At 42.0% G+C, this 17,776-nt stretch overlaps 1 long non-coding RNA gene across 1 annotated transcript; it reads right to left on the bottom strand.

Annotated features, from left to right (window-relative positions):
* Positions 1 to 1,735: 1,735 nt before the first annotated feature.
* Positions 1,736 to 17,652, bottom strand: LOC118666365. Its single transcript, XR_004970948.1, has 3 exons — positions 17,513 to 17,652; positions 4,535 to 4,588; positions 1,736 to 3,609 (listed from the first exon to the last, which is right to left on the bottom strand). It is a non-coding gene; the product is annotated as an uncharacterized LOC118666365 (long non-coding RNA).
* Positions 17,653 to 17,776: the final 124 nt, after the last annotated feature.

Here is a 17,776-nt window from a genome sequence, read left to right on the forward strand (position 1 = left end):
AGGAGAGGTATACACTGAGCATTTGGACATCTAAATGTCACTAACTCCCCTATTAAGACCAGGCAACGTCTCAAAATATTTTCCCTTCACCGCCCTATTCCTTTCCACAAGTCCCTAATGGTTAGTAGGGAAAAAAGAACTCATTCATCTGCGTAAGGAATGGAAATGCTATGTGCAAAGTCCAAGATGGGAAGTTTAAGAAAAGCCTCATTTGCTCCAGTACAGTATACAGTGTTCCTTCGGGCGGAGTAACAGAAACAGCATTAAAATGTGGGAGGCCGCAGCAGAAAAACAAACACTGGCAGTGTCTATGGAGCTGCTTAGTGGAAATGAAAACATCATGCATGTACATATGCTCTATGAACCCATACACACAGACAACCAGAAAAACCACACTTTATAGTCACATAAATGAGTTAGAAAAAAGAAACCAAATTCTTTCTTTAAACCACAAGCAGCTAACTGCTTAATTGCATAAAATACCAAATCAGAAGAAAAGTCTATTAAGATATCAAGTAACTAAAATACATAAAATAACATAAACTATAGCCTCTTTTGATGATTTCAAATAAAGTGGTTTTGGTTTTTCTCTCCCTTTGCTTGTTTGGGAGGTTTACAGTTTAAGGATAAGCTTTTCAAGTTCGATCTATTTATTAGGTCCCCAACATCAATCCTGAAGTATTATTTTTCACATGTGAGTAACCTTCAGTAGTATTATGAGTAACCTTCCTTTTATGGTCCAGGGTGGCAATAAATTTTCTTAAATCACATCAACAGAAGTTCTCGAACATTTTTAAAGGGAAAAAAGGGCATGTGTTGCACTGATTCTTCCCATCCCTCTACTGGAGAACGTAACTTCCTGTGCCATGATCACAACCACTGCCACCCCATCCACAAATGCACCCTCAAGTCTGTGCTGGTCTGGACTCCTATGTCTCAGGGAAGATGATCTTGCCTGAGAACTCCGAGCCCCTTTCCACTGTGGCAGGAAATTAAAACAAGGAGAGGGTATGTGACCAGTGCCTGCTAAGTTGGCCTGTGTTCACTGTGCAGCAGCTGGATGGCTCTCAGCAGGAGAAATGATTCCATCAGGGGGTTAGCCCTGATTCCAGATGAGTTTTGTAACAAGGTATAGTATAGTGCAGCGATGGCGAACCTTTTGAGCTCGGCGTGTCAGCATTTTGAAAAACCCTAACTTAACTCTGGTGCCGTGTCACATATAGAAATTTTTTGATATTTGCAACCATAGTAAAACAAAGACTTATATTTTTGATATTTATTTTATATATTTAAATGCCATTTAACAAAGAAAAATCAACCAAAAAAATGAGTTCGTGTGTCATCTCTGACACGCATGTCATAGGTTCGCCATCACTGGTATAGAGAGACCTTCCCCCAACATCTAAGTGACCTCCCTTCCCAAAGAAACCGCTCTGGGAGACACACACAAATAACAATGCTATCATGACTGATAACAAGGGACTCCTAAGCTTGCAGCACTATGAATACCCTCAGGGATGGTAAACCTTTATTCTTAAGGCTTTAATTCATCCTGCCAACAATTTAGTCATTTAAGATAAAATCTTGGAAGCCAGGTGGTATGATCAAGGTGGATGCTATAGATTTTCATCAACAACCAAGAGCGTGACCATAGAATAATGACAAATTTTGCATGATTCATAAACTTGTTCCAAAAGTGACTGCGAAGAAACAAAAGTATTCTGAGCAAAAGCAGTATGTTTGGACTAAGGTCTGCTATTTATTGGGCAAATTTGCAAAGCACTGTGTATCACATACATTATTGCAATTGTTTCTCATGGAAGCCCTATGAGGTAGGTATTATGTCCAGATCTTACAGAGAATACAACAGTTTCAGACAAATAAGCTGTTTGCCCATGATCACACTGCAAGGGAGAAGCCAAACCATAATATGATCCTAATCTGTCTCATACACCAGGATGAACTGATGGATAAAACTTATCTCCATGTATGAGAGATGCATGTTCTCAAAGAGAAGCAGAATCACTTCATTTTATAATCACATGTAGTATCAGTGTCATCGCTGTCTGAAAAAAGGTGTCTCTAAGTAATCTTGCAGTTTACTGATTCTGCTATAATGTCCTCAGACGTGGCATTATCAGTGAAGCTGCCCAACAAGCCCTCTAAAGCAAAACAATGAAGTGGGACTTTACCTATATTTAGTGCAAATTACAGTTTTAGGACGTTAACTTATGGCTATACCCTGCATAAATACGTATGATAACATCAGGTTCCAAGTTATCACTGTAACAGCAAAAGATAGGAAACAACTATTCATCAATGATAGATTAAATAAATTATGGTATATTCATCCAATAGAATTTTATGCAGCCAAAAAAGGAAACAGATTCCTTATTCCTTACATACTGATATTAAATGGGAGGAAAAAAGGCCAGAGCAAAGCCTATGTATAGTTTATCATTTGTGTAAAAAGCCCATGCACACATGGTTAGGCACAGAATCTTATTCAATAGCATACAGTAAACTGCTAGCAGTGCCTGGCTCCAGGAAGAGGATCTAGGAGCTAGAGGTAGGAGAGGTCCTTCATTCTAAATCACTCTTGTATCTTGACTCACAGGAAAAGTGATGTAGTCAAACATTTTGTTTAATTTTTTCAAATGAACTAATTATACATTTGACAAATTACAATGATAATTTCTGAGTGCAGCAAAATAAGTTTTCTTGTGAGAATCACCATAAAGTTATAATGTTGATACATTTCTTTTAATTTGAAAAGGCATAAAATTTCCTTTATAGACAACTTATCATTTATCCATCATGTAATGTCAAATGCACCTATAATCCCTTAAAATAAGTATGATTCTTTTGAGGAAAAAGAACCAGATAAAATGCATCATTAAGGAAAAACATGCATACTGAACTATGAAGTCTACTGAGGACAAAGGCCATTATTTTTTAATTCCCCAATTCCTGATGGAGTTCTCAGAATATAGTTTCTCAGTTGATGAGTAGCAAATTGACTTATTGGTTAAATTAGCAACTATGGAGTTATATATGTCAGTTATACTGAGAACAGTATAAAATAAATTGATAATTCACCAGAAACTGGCTTCTAGACTTTAATTTTAGTGACCTTGAAGTAACATAATTTAGTACCAAATGTTTAAACACCCATTATAATTGCTAACCTGTGAAGTCAGCTTTATTTATATCTGATCAGCTATACAAAACTAATTGATTTTTCTTTTGAAAAAGGCAGTAAAAAATCCCAAAGAATAAGGGAGAGACTACTAATTAAAGGTCATGTTTACTAATCTAGCACCATAATCCAGTCTGAGGCCCTCCCAAGCTGCTAGGAGGAAGGGAAGAGGTGAGGATGTTGGGAAAGTAAGCACAGTTCTTAACTTGTGGCCCCATTTGTGCTTGAAGCAAAGGCTGAGACTGGACAAAAGACAGAAACTTTGGTTCAGGTGTAAAGGAGGCCCTGGAGAAGAGGAGAGTCAGGATTTTCTGGAGCCAGTGCTGGAGTTGGCCTCATGGATTAGGGGGTTTCTTCTTGGCATCCATGTCCTTTTTAATTTCTTCAAGTTTTTTAGCCAGGTTTGGCATCTTTAAAGAAAAAAGACATTATTATAATTTTGCATCTAACTAACCAATATGCTTTGACTTCTCTTCCTCCAAAGGTAAGTGGTTGTTGTACAAGTTTTTATTTTCCTCGGAAAGTGACCTGTTAAATAGTGGTGTCTTTAAACTCTGGACTGCAATAGAAGGATTTCAGAAGTTGTCAGGTAAAGTATGCTCCCTCCCTAGAAGCCAGACCCTGACTTTGACTTTTATAGACTCACTTAGCCCCTCAATCCAGAGCCAAGTAAAAGTTGTATATACAAAGAATAAATGTGATACAGTTGGATACAGCACCATATGACTTAAATGAAGGTTGACAGAGGGAATTCCCTTTGTCACACTAAAAGCTTCACTACAAAAGTTAGTATCATGTTTTATTTCCTTGTCTCTTTAAAACAATCATTACCTTTCCAGAATCCCCATTCATAGGCAGTTTTGCCACCTATTTTTCCACTTCTCTATCTATAAAGTGAGGCTAATACAATGCCCCATGTCACAAAACTCTGTCCTCCTTGAACGTGCTACATGATATAGACCAACCTCCAAAATTCTGTCATCTCTACTCCTGGGTATGGGGACTGAAAAGATTATCCTATTAATTTTTAAATTCTCACTGATCACGTGATATGCCGTACAACTGTTAAGAAGAATCTAACCTACTATTACTCCAGGCTAACAAACACAGCTCAGCATCACCATGAGACCATCTAAAGTGATGGGATTTTGCCCTCTTGTGGTGATATAAAGGACAGATAGGCTTCTGTGACTAGAAAATCTTTCTCCAAAATTCAAGACTTTTCCCTCAGATCTATGGACCCCATCTATGCTGGAAGGCTCACCTTGCTTCAACAAAGACAAGTCACTACAAGCCAGCTACATGGAATCATGGAGAAAGTGAATGGTCACTTACGTCATAATTTTGAGCCAGATACATTCCAACCAGGTTGCCAAAAGTGAATCCAACCTGAAAGAACAGAACAGGAAGAGTTACACTGGATACTGAGCTCAGTACCAGCTGATACCAAGCCAAACTATACAGACAATATTCTCCTAAGGAGCTTAGGATAGTTAGAAGACCCCAGGGTACAGACTAGGGCTGGACAGTGTGTGGACGAAAGGGGCCACACGCTGACCTGACAAGCTCAGGGAAGGCCTGCGTGGCAGCCTAGCAGACTCAGAGACCTAGAGTAGCCACAAAGGATGGTCTGAAATTAAACTTTAACTAAAAGCAGTTATGGTGGGCAGTTATGTCCTAAGCCAGTATCTTCACTGGCAAGATCAACTTTGATCCTTACTGAGCCCATTTGCCTTTTTGCCTCTAAGATAACATTCCCTTGAAATGTCTGGGTAACTTGTAACTTCCCTTTTTCTGGAGCCCCTGGGGCACAACCAAATGTTCTGGGCGCCAGGACAGATACTACAAATTCCTTCATTATCATGTTAATTGATCCTGCACCCACCTAAGTATGTGTCCATCATTTTACTTTTTATCCTATCACAGAGGTTCCCCCCCCCCCCCCCCCCCCCCCCCCGCTTCGCTTAATCCCACCTCCTTAAATCTGTCACCAATGAATTTCATGTATAAATACGGATGTAACCCTGCCATTCGAGCACTATCTCAATTCGTTGAGGTTCTGCTTCCCGGCATATGTCGACAGTTTGGCTCAAATAAACTCACAAAAATTCTTTACAGGTTTCAATGGTTTTTTTACGTTAACAAGTGCAAAGTGTGAAATTCACATCTTGCTTCTATAAAATATACATAGAAATAACCTCCCAAAAGGTTAAAGAGAATACACCAAAAAATGGGAGCACTGAACAAATCTACCCTAAATTCTCCTTATCCTCTCAGCACCTCCATAAACACTTGACTGTAAGTTCTAGAAACCCCTGTTAAAGTTCTGCTTTAAAAAAAAAAATTTTTTGTTTTATTAATTTCAGAGAGAAGAAGGGAGAGGGAGAGATAGGAACATCAAATATGAGAGAGAATCATTGACCGGCTGCCTCCTACACGCTCCCTACTGGGGGATCAAGCCCGCAACCTGGGAATGTGTCCTGAGCAGGAATCAAACCACGACTCCATAAGTCGATACTCAAGCACTGAGCCACACCAGCCAGGCAAAGTTCTGCTTTTTGTTGTTAAAAGCTGCAATTGTTTTTCTTTTTTTGGTTATGAGTATTGTTATTCCTCACTGTTAGGTCCCAGCCAAAAGGAGCCAGGCCAAGAGTTTAAGAAATTTTATTATATTCACTCACAGCTGGCTGAGACCAGTGTGTCAGTGTCAGCCCTGAGGGGGTGGTTAAGTTGTCTTATATAGGGTAAAAATATGCAATATAGGGTCAGGATGTGAGTGCAAGAGTTGGTCAAGTAGAAGGGAGGGCAGGAGTTGGTCAAGGGAGGCAAGGAAGGAGAGTGCACAGGTCAGTCAGGCAGAGGGGAGTTGTTCTTATCTTGCTTCTGCAGGCACTGGCTGTCTGCCTCAAGGTATGGGAAAAGGCTTATAACAGTATTAGCGGCCTAGTGCACAAAAATTTGTGCACTCGGGTGGGGGTGGGGGTTCCCTCAGCCCGGCCTGTCTCCTCTCACAGTCCAGAAGCCTTCAGGGCATGTCCTACTGCGGGAGGCGACTGGGCCAATCAGGGGAAGGCACTGCCCCCATCACCTCACCTCTGCTGCCACTGCCAGCTGCTGCAGCTGCCGGCCCTCAGCCCTCCAGCCACTTCGGCTTTGTCCAGAAGGATGTTCGGCTATCCGATCTAATTAGCATATTATGCTTTTATTATTATAAATATATTTCAGAAAATATATCCAAGCAGGAGAGATTAAGGGTCATTCACCCTAACACTCATGACATCAAATAACAAGTATTCAATTTTTAAAAAGTGTTCAGTTAAATCATAGGATATTAGAAAATGAAGAAACTTTCACAGTTCAATCTCTTCATATTTCAAAAACATGAGGCCCAGCTGAGCCGGCGTGACTCAGTGGTTGAGCATCAACCTATGAACCAGGAGGTCATGGTTCAATTCCCAGTCAAGGCATATGCCTGAGTGGTGGGCTCGATCCCCAGTGTGGGGCATACAGGAGGCAGCCAATCAATAATTCTCTCTCATCACTGATGTTTCTATCCCTCTCCCTTCCTCTCTGAAATCAATAAAAATATATTTTTAAAAACTATTTAAAAACAAATAAAAAACAAACATGAGGCTCAGAATAGTGAAGTGACTTGTCAGGGCCATTCACAACAAAGAACATGGAACAACCTAAATTAAATACAGATACACACTCAAAAACTGAAATACATGATGACAGAAAAGAATGGAACATGCCCTCTCTGGTTTGGCTCACTGGATAGAGCGTCGGCCTGGGGACTGAAGGATCCCGGGTTCGATTCTGGTCAAGGGCATGTACCTTGGTTGCAGGCACATCCCCAGTAGGGGGTGTGCAGGAGGCAGCTGGTCGATGCTTCTTTCTCATCGACGTTTCTAACTCTCTATCCCTCTCCCTTCCTCTCTGTAAAAAATCAATAAAATATATTAAAAAAAAAAAAAAAAAGAACGAGACATACCACCAAGAGAGCATAGGGCTTGACACTCTGCCATGGGTGGCGTCTCATGGGCAGGCCACCTAAGACCCGCAGGGAACACAGGTCCCCTAACCAGCTCTTACTCAGTGACAAGACAGAAACGCACACGTTTGAGAGAATTATAAATGTTTATCCTGTTGGGTGACTACTCTCCTGAACAAAACTGCTTCATGAAAATTTAAAGCTTTCCCTTCACACCAAAAGAGCCAACACTCATTAAGCTTCAAGTTTTAATGATGATCTTTAATCCCCTGCCTCCCTGCCAATAATTAATCATCTCCAACTGGACACCTAATTTCTAATTTCACAAATCTGAACTGGCATCTGATTTTACCCCCATCATTTTCTTTAATCAGTGTTGTTCCTATTCAACACACAACAGAGGTTAACTTAGAAAAACAAAGTGTGACACTTAAGGTCATCAGTGATGCATGCAGTGGTCTAACCTTGAATTCAAGCTGGATATGCATATGGGAACAGAATACAGCGGGGTTCTTACTAAACTTTAAGCTTACCAAGCTTTTAACACCAAAAGCATAATTTAAATTAGTTTGTTAGTAAATTAAGCATAAAAGAGGCTATAGTCTCTAATCATAGACTACTTTTCGATTAATCAGACACATCAAGGGGGCACTAAGAAGCAACCCACTACTATGGGTTGAAACCAGGTAGACAGAGGTTTTCCAAATCCAGAAAGAATATTAACTTTGCTTAAAAGAAGAGGGAGAGGAGTAAGTAACTGAGAATGTTAACTCTGATACCAAACAAAAAGAACATAGGGCAGAAAAAAATTCCATAAAGAAATAAACTAGCCTGGCCTGTGTGGCTCAGTGGTTGAGCATCAACCCCATGAACAAAGAGGTCACTGGATAGATTCCAGTCAGGGCATATGCCCAGGTTGCAGGCTCGATACCCAGTAGGAGGTGTGCAGGAGGCAGCCAATCAATGTTTCTCTTTCATCGATGTTTCTATCTTTCTAACCCTCTCCCTTCCTCTCTCTCTCTAAAATCATAAAAACATTAAAAAAAAAAAAAAAAGAAAGAAACTAGATTTGGTTCTACCATTATCTAAGTGTACCTGTAGGCAAGATACTTAACCTTTTTGGAGTTTTGCTGATCTAAATTTCCTGTTTTATAAAAACATTAAACTAACATGTTCCTTCCAGGTCCAACATTCTAGGATTTCTGGTTATTACTATGGTATCTCAAGATAAATATGATATATTTAATGTGGCTTCATTTTGGCAACTTCATCAGACATTAAGGTGCATAAAAATGTAGCAGTTATTTAAAAACACAAAATAAAACAACCCTGGGCCTCTACACATGTCATATCCAGTTCCAGTTTCAGAGTACTGCCAGTATACCAATGGGATAGTATAAAATTAAATATACAACATAATAAGATAAATGTTGCACATTAAGAGACGTGTTGAGAAACATACAGGAGTCTAAAAAGCATCCACATGTTGTTCATGGGATACTCCATAGGCAAGTTTAGACAACAACAAAAATTTTTTTTTAAATCTAAATAAATAAGAATCTGAAAAAGTAAAATCTAAATTTGAAAAATGATAAATCATTAGTCTGAAAAGTTAGCCTGGAGCCAGAGTATAGAAAGTCTTCAATGAGTTGGAAATTCTCTGCAGGGCAAGAATGCTTAACATCTTCCAGGCCAAGACCTGGAAGCCTAATCAGTAGTCCATCCAGATGGCTGGATGTCATCCTCATGGTCCCCCCTCCACATCATAGGCCATGCCCCTCGTTTTCCCTGCAGAGAAAGTAGCAAGCAAACGTGAATAATGTTTTCTTCTTCTTAAAAATCAGTGAAGATCAACAGAATAGAATGGAGGGTCCAGGAATGAACCTTAACATGTACGATCAAGGAATTGTCCACAAGGGTGCTAAGACATTCAGTGGTTTCAAAAAATGATGCTGGGACAACTGGGTATCCATAGGCAAAAGAATGAAGTTGGACTCTACTTCACATCATAAATAAAACTTAATTTAAAATGGGTTAAAGAGCTAAATATAAGAGCTAAAACTGCCGAAACCGGTTTGGCTCAGTGGATAGAGCGTCGGCCTGCGGACTGAAAGGTCCCAGGTTCGATTCCGGTCAAGGGCATGTACCTGGGTTGCGGGCACATCCCCAGTGGGAGATGTGCAGGAGGCAGCTGGTCGATGTTTCTCTCTCATCGATGTTTCTAACTCTCTATCTCTCTCCCTTCCTCTCTGTAAAAAATCAATAAAATATATTAAAAAAAAAAAAAAAAGAGCTAAAACTATAAATCTCTTGGGATAAAACATAGCAGTAAATTTTCATGACTTTGGGGTAGGCAATGGTTTCCTAGATATGCCACGAAAAGCACAAGTGGCAAAATAAATTAACGAATTGGACTTCATCAAAGTTAAATGTTGTGTTTCAAAGACTACCATCAAGAGAAGACAACCAACAGAATGGAATATAATATTTGTAAACCATGTCTCCGATAAGGGATTTGTATACAGAATATATAAGGAATTCTTATGACTGAATGATAAAAAGAAAAATTACCCAATTTAAAAATGGGCAATGGATTTGAATAGACCCTTCTCCAAAGAAGACATACAAATAAATGGCCAACAAAAAAATGAAAAGATGTTCAACGTTATTTTAGTCATTAAGAAAATGTAAATCAAAACCATAATGAAGTGCCACAACACACCCACTAGATGACTTTCACTGAAAAGATGAAAAGTGTGGGCAAGGATGTGGAGAAAGTGGAACCTCCATACATTGCTGGTGAGAATGTAAAATGGTGCAGCCACTTTGGAAAACAGTCTGGCCATTCACACACAGTCACCAGATGATGCTGTAATTCCACTTTAGAGCTTATACCCAAGAGAACTGAAAAATACATCCACACAAAAACTTGTATGCAAATGTTCACAGCAAAATTATTCACAGTAGCCAAAAGGTGGAAATAACCCAAATGTCCACCAACTGGTGAATGGATTAACAAGATGTGGTATATCCATACAATGTAATATTAATCAGCCATAAAACAAAATGAAGTTCTGATTCACACTACATGGATAAACCTTGAAAACATTATGCTAAATGAAAAGCAGTCAGAAAAGACCATGTATTGTATGACAGTCAAATCCATAGACACACAAAATAAATCAGCAGCTGTCCAGGGCTGGGGGTGAGAAGGGGAATGATAAATGAATGCTAATGGGTATGTGGTTTATTTTAGAGGCAATAAAATGTTGGATATAAAATTAGATAGTAGTGATGGTTGCACAACTCTGTGAACATCTTAAAAACCACTGATTCTACACTGTAGATGGGTGAATGGTAAGATGTAAAATACATTTCAAAACTATAAATAAAAATCAGTAAGATTTGGTAAAATACTATCTGGGATAAAACTGAGGAAATCAAAGACAACTTCAAGGTTTCCAGGTTGGATAAATGTTTTAAAAGACTGGAAATGTTAGACTGAAAAATCGAGGACCACTCAGATAAATGGCTGGCTTTGTATATGAGAGTTCCAAGAATACTGTTGTCAGTTGTTATGTGTGGACACATGAGCAAGTTAGTCACAACACTGTATTTATTAACATAAACACTAAGTCAAAAGGAAGAGAGCCAATTCCAAAGCAATCTGACATCTGATCATTTGATGCTCAACCCCTTCCCCAATCAAAAAGTTTTTACGTGCTCAGCCGGTGTGGCTGAGTTCAACCACTTCCACCCAGGAACCAAGAGGTTGCTGGTTCGATTCCTGGTCAGGGCACATGCCCAGGTTGCAGTCTTGATCCCCAGTAGGGAGTGTGTCGGAGGCAGCCAATTGATGATTCTCTCTCATCAATGTTTCCTCCTCTCTATCCCTCTTACTTCCTCTCTCTCAAAAAAAATTTTTTTTCATTAAAAAAAGAAAGTTGCCGAGCCAGGATGGCCCAGTGGCTGAACATCCATCTATGAACCAAGAGATCATGGTTCGATTCCCGGTCAGGGCATATGCCCGGGTTGCAGGCTCGATCCCCAGTGTGGGACATGCAGGAGGCAGCCGATAGAAGATTCTCTCTCATCATTTATGTTTCTATCTCTCTCTCCCTCTCCCTTCCTCTCTGGAATCAATAAAAAAACATATTGTTAAAGTTAAGTGTGTAAATCACCAAATAAAGTTACATTTTTTTATCTTGGGACAGCTCCTGGCAATAACCCAGAATGAATACTACCTGACAGATCTGAAATATGACTCATCAAATTTTATTTTCAAAAAGTACACACCCAAACCAAGTTAGGACAGAATATGAACCATCTTATATTTACTGACAACAGCTTAAGAAATCTAAAAATAGTCTTTTTATTTAGCAAATGTAGCTACAACTAGCATTTAAAAAGATACCTTTAAAGTTTTATAGTACAGGTGAGAAAAGCTACACAATGCAAGAAAACCAAAAATACACATTATCTAACAACAAAGATAAATTGCTCATTTTATTTCTCAACTTAGTTTCAGCTACTGCTGTCAGAAAACCTCTCCATTCCAAGGAAGCGGGGGAAACTTCACCCTTTTTTGTGCCTTAGCCTTTAATCACTGAAGATTTTAGTATGGGGAACAATATCAGATGTGTTTAACAACTGCTTCTAGTAATAATAAAACCCACGTTTTGTACATTAAATAAAAAGCTGCTACGGATATAACCTATATTCTTTCTACTACCACCAGAGAAGCACAGTTTTAATATGTAAGCTAGGTTTTATATTCAATAATTTCCTTAGAGAATGGAGGGGGGGGAGCTGTTAATTATTTACTGAGCCAGTACATTAAATAGGGACATTGATAAAAAAGTTGGACATAACACTCTAGAACAGTGATGGCGAACCTTTTGAGCTCGGCATGTCAGCATTTTGAAAAACCCTAACTTAACTCTGGTGCCGTGTCACATATAGAAATTGTTTGATATTTGCAACCATAGTAAAACAAAGACTTATATTTTTGATATTTATTTTATATATTTAAATGCCATTTAACAAAGAAAAATCAACCAAAAAAATGAGTTCACGTGTCACCTCTGACACGCGTGTCATAGGTTCACCATCACTGCTCTAGAAAGAGGTGCATCAGGTAGAACTGGTTTGCCTGTTCATAAAGAAGCTGACTTAAATATTCAAATATCTTATGAATATCTGAGAGTGGTCATCAGGCGAAAGAGGAATATCTAATTAAATAAATGAAATCAATCACAAAGTACTAGGTGCCAAGTGCTTGGGAAATCAAAGTGTAAAAAGTATGTATGTGGCTTCTTCCCATGGAACGTATGATCTATTCTAGGAAGACAAGACTAAACTACATGAAGGTGCAGTGAACAAAACAGCAGGCCACCACATGATGGTCTGAATGGGCCACCTGGTTAAGTGCTTTGTGTTAAAAATCTAATGTAATTCATGTTAATGTATTAAAGAAGAAAAGCCATACGATCACCAGGTGAGGAAAGAGCATGGTAAAAGTCAGCAGCCAATTACAAGAAAAACTTAAAGTAGAAATAGAAGAGGAATCTGTAAGAAAATATCAGAAACACAAACATCACATCAAAACCCGAGAAACAGTTCTACTACAAGGAGAAACAAAGGTATGATATCCACTCTCACTACTTCTACTGGAAGTCCTAGCTTGAGGAGGGGAGAGAAATAAAAATAAGAATACAAAACTGTCATTTTTGCCTTCACTGGAAATATGACTGCCTTCACAGTATTGCCTTCCCTGATTCACTTCCAAGTGAATCTATAGACAAACTACTGGAGCTAAAGGCAAGATTGCTAGCCACAGAAATTAATACCACAAAATTATAGCATTCCCATACATAAGCAACAATGTGAAAATGTAATTTTAAAATGAACACCACTCACAAAAAAAAAAAAAAAACACCTCAAAAGTACTTAGAAATAAATATAACAAACCAGGGGCAAGACTATTAATTAGAAGATTTTTTTTAAAATGATGAAAGACATGTATGATCTAAGCAAATTGAGAGATGGATCAGAACAGTGTATAGATTTCAAAAATTTAAAGTCATCAAGAAGGCTTGTGAAAAAAAAAGATGGGAGTTGGGCCATTAAGAGTATTTGGGAAGGCAAAAAAGAGGATAAAAGTAAAAAAAAAAAAAAAACACGTGGGAAGGTATGAAGGCCACATGGCCGATAGGTTGGTAAGTTTAGCCTAGCCCTGTGGTAGGCAAACTGCGGCTTGCGAGCCACATGCGGCTCTTTGGCCCCTTGAGTGTGGCTCTTCACAAAATACCACGTGCATGCGCACGTACAGTGCAATTGAAACTTCGTGGCCCATGCACAGAAGTCAGTTTTCGGCCTGGGCGAGTCTATTTTGAAGAAGTACTGTTGATATTTGGCTCTGTTGACTAATGAGTTTGCCAACCACTTTGGGCCTAGATCTAACACAGAGGATGTACAATAACAGGCAGTGGGAAAGGAAAATGGGGCCAGATTAGTGAATCTTGAAAATCAAGTAAAAGTGGTTACGATTTGATGTGGAAGGACACAGGTATTACTGACAGTTTCTGAGCATGTGAATAAAGCCATAAATTTTGGATGATCACTGGCAGCTGCAAGAGAGGACAGAACCAAGGGCATCAAGGGAAACATACACAGAATTAGAGGCAACAGCCTTGCTTTTTTCTGTGGCTGATGAGCGCATGTAAGGAGTGGTATGTTTTAAAAAGATTTCAAAACTAGAATATTCACAGAAGGATAACTTTATCAGCATGAACCTGACATCATAAAGAATGGGTGAAAGAAACAGAGATGTTTAGCCTAAGGCAGTGGTCGGCAAACTCATTAGTCAACAGAGCCAAATATCAACAGTACAACAACTAAAATTTCTTTTGAGAGCCAAATTTTTTAAACTTAAACTATATAGGTAGGTACATTGTTATTAACTTAAGTAGGGTACTCCTAAGCTGGCCTTTGCTAAAAACGTCCTCAATCTGAGGGGTCGACCTCAGCGAACGTACCCCCACTTCTTCTAACGCCACTTCTTCAAAATAGACTCGCCCAGGCCGAAAACCGACTTCTGCGCATGGGCCACGAAGTTTCAATCGCACTGTACGTGCGCACCCACACATGGTACTTTGTGGAAGAGCCACACTCAAGGGGCCAAAGAGCCGCATGTGGCTCGCGAGCCGCGGTTTGCCGACCACTGACCTAAGGAAAAGACTGATGGTGTGAGTGAGGGATAGTGAAAAGTACCAAGGCAATTGCTCTTCAAATATGCAAAGGGTTGTCATGTAGATTAGAATTGCTATTTAACATCCAGGAGTAAAACTAAGTAAGGACACGTTGACCAAAAATGAAAGCAATTCCCTGTGGAAGTAGTGAACCTGCCGAAACTGGAGGTGACCAACTGTAAGCTGGATACCGTCTTTGTAGTGGAGACGGAAGCATCAGCATGGCAGCTGGCCTGGAGAACCTAACCTAACTCTCCCAGCTCAAAACCTACATTTCTACGCCAGCGAGGCTAGTGTAGCTAGTCCAAAGGCAGAGTAAAACAGACTTGTTCTACGAACTTGGCAGTGGGAACATGAAGACAGAACTTTTCTTAAGGTGAGTAATGAAGAGTCAATGGCTTCAAACAACAGCTACATCTACTGCGTGCTTACTATGTGCAAGGTAGCATTCTAACTCTTTCATGAATTAACTCATGCTCTTCACAACCGTACAAAGCAGGTACAATTATTGTCCAGTTTAAATTGGGGAAACCGAAGCATGGGTCACTTAAATAACTTGCCCAAGATTATATAGCAGGTAAATAGGTGCCAGGCATAGCAGCTAGAGTCTGAGGTGGGGAACCTTTTCTCTGCCAAGAGCCACTTGGATATTTATAACATCATTCATGGGCCATACAAAATTATCAAGTTAAAAATTAGCCTGCCATATTTGGTCAAACATTTAACTAACTTAATTCACTGTTAATGCTTTGGCAGGGCCAGAGCAAATGATTTCGAGGACCTTATACAGCCTGTGGGTCGGACATTCCCCACCCCTAAGCTAGATGAAATGGAGAATGAAGGAGGGAAATAAATAAAAGATTATGTCAATAATTCAAATTTTAGAAAGCCAGGACCAGGGAACAAAGAAGAAAGTTGGGTGTGGTTTGCAGGGTGGGGAACAGGTGATGGGTCCAGACGTGTTGAGCCTGATAGAGGATATGACAAGAGATGTTCGGTAGGCGGCTGCGACAGGGAACTGGAATTCATGAGTGAAGGACTCAAGTAGCTTTGGAAGCTCTCAGTACAGAGGTGCAGGTGACAAGGATCACACCCCTAAGGGTGGGTCTGAGAGAAGAGCAGTCAGGGATTGAGCCTTGAGAAACACCCAGCACCCAGAAGGGACCCGCAGCCAGTACAAACAGCCGAGATGAGACGAGGGCCTTCCCCTCTGGTATTCTAAGCACGGACGCCCGCAGGCCTGGAAGGTCCCGCACCAGAGCCAGGCGCCGTCGCTTTGTGCAGACTCGTCCATACAAATAAATCCACGTGTGTTATAATGTGAAAGGACGTCGGGAAGTACTGAGATGCAGGATCCCAAGGGCAAAGAAGGGAGTAAAGAGATGGATGAGAGAACCAAGTGTTCCCACGCCAAGAGGTAAGGAAAGCCAGAGTACAGACGGCAGTGGACACAAGCCCCCAGCAGTGCCCACCATCTCAGGCTTCTCTTCAAAGCTTCAAAAGTTTCCTTACAACTGTAGCTGAACTGCACTGCAACCCAGGAAGCTACTGGAGTAACAGGGAGGAGAGCCCTGCAGAACCAGGTCTCAGATTGGGATGACCGGCAAATATTTTCATCCAAGGAGGAGTAAGCAATTTATTAGCAGCACAATCCCGTGTTCAAACAGTGTCCCAGAAGATGACAAATGCAGGAACCATCTTGGAGAGTTCCAAAATGTGCCATGACAGTGCCCACATTCACTTGTGACTGCCCCGTCCCTGCCAAAACTTCTCCCTTCGCCGACACTTCTGGGGGCAAACTAATCTCCATTCCCGAGAAGAAACGAAATCAGAACTAGACACCTTGTCAAAGAGAAATGGAAGGTGTCCGAGTCCTTCCTCAGTGTCACTGCTGTAAGGACGTGACCGTATGAACTCACGTTCAATCCTCACAAAGAAGCCACAGACAGTTTCCACTTTCCGCTGTGGACACTGCAGCATGGAAAACTTCAATGAGCAGCCCACGTTCCCACGGCTGCAGCGACGGTTCCAACCCACGAGGACATGGTGGCTGGTCACAGGCTAAAAGCTAGAAGGATCCCAGGGACCTCCGCCCACTGTTTTATAAATGAAATGGCTGAAAGCGGAGAGAAAGACTTGCCCGAGTTGAGGCGTGGGGACTCACGGGAGGGAAGTCGAATCAAGGTGAAAAGTAATTCTACCCACTTCTCTCAACAGATGCCCGTCCAGGGACAGAGGGGCACCCTGTCTTAGTGGACCACTTCTGTCAAGGCTCCCCCTCCTTCTGGAGGATTAAAAAGCCAACGACCCCACCTCTTTGATAAAGAATGTAACATCGGGGAAGCATCTCACCCCGAGAACCCCCTTTCCGTGACCACCGGGAACGTGCTGCAGTGCCTGCCTCTCGCTAGAGGTGGAAAGCATTGCGTGTTAAAAGCACACGGACTGGGAAGAACGACTCTTGCTTGGAAATGTGACGGGCAAAACCTCCCTGGGGCCATGGGAAGCCGCCGAGCTTGGCAGGAAACCCGAGTTTGCTCATGCCAACACGCACGCCCCCCTAAAATGCGCCCGTGGGAGAATCGCCTTAGCCGGAGCCCGCCGCCCTGTCAGGCGCCGACACACCCCGGGCTCCCTGCGCCCCAGCGCGGCCGGCGTCCCCCTCGCGAGGAATTCGGCTTATTCCCGGCCTCCCACAGCCTCGGAAGCGCCAACAGCAGGCCCCAGTCGGGATGGGGTGCGTGTCCTGGTCGGGGCGGGAGAGCAGAAGGGGGGACGGTCCGAAACGTCCTGAGGACCCAAGAGCGGGAACAGGAGGAGGAGGGCGCGCGGCAGACAGCACGAGCTCCCAAAGGGCGTCCTCGGACGCCTCGAAGTGTTCAGGGCTTGAACGCACAGAAAAAGACTGGCCAGTAGTTGGAGCGAGGCAGACACAGCCCCGCAGCCCACCCCGGGGCGACGGGAGGCACCGCGGGGCCCACGCCCAGGCCGCCGGGCCCAGGCCGCCGCGAGTCCGGAGCCCCCAGGCCCTGAGCCGAGCCCCCGGCCCGCTTCTCGAGCTCCACTCACCAGGAACTGGAGCATGATGTCAGCGAAGACGGCGCGAAGGGCGGTGGTAGCTCCGTGGGCCGTTCCTCTCCAGCCTCCCCGGTGCGAGGGGCAGAACCCGCCGTCGGCTTCCGGGTCACCGCCCCGCCCCGCCCTCCTCGCCTTGCCTCACCCGGAAGCCGTTCGCGGTGCCCGGGCGCCCCCTGGCGGAGTTCCTGGAAATTGCCGCCTGAATTGGCCGACCGGCGAGAAAGCCAGCCAGAAGGAAGTCCCAAGTCCCAAGTG

This window comes from Myotis myotis, unplaced genomic scaffold, assembly GCF_014108235.1.
Source record: "Myotis myotis isolate mMyoMyo1 unplaced genomic scaffold, mMyoMyo1.p scaffold_m19_p_11, whole genome shotgun sequence".
Classification (NCBI taxonomy): domain Eukaryota; kingdom Metazoa; phylum Chordata; class Mammalia; order Chiroptera; family Vespertilionidae; genus Myotis; species Myotis myotis.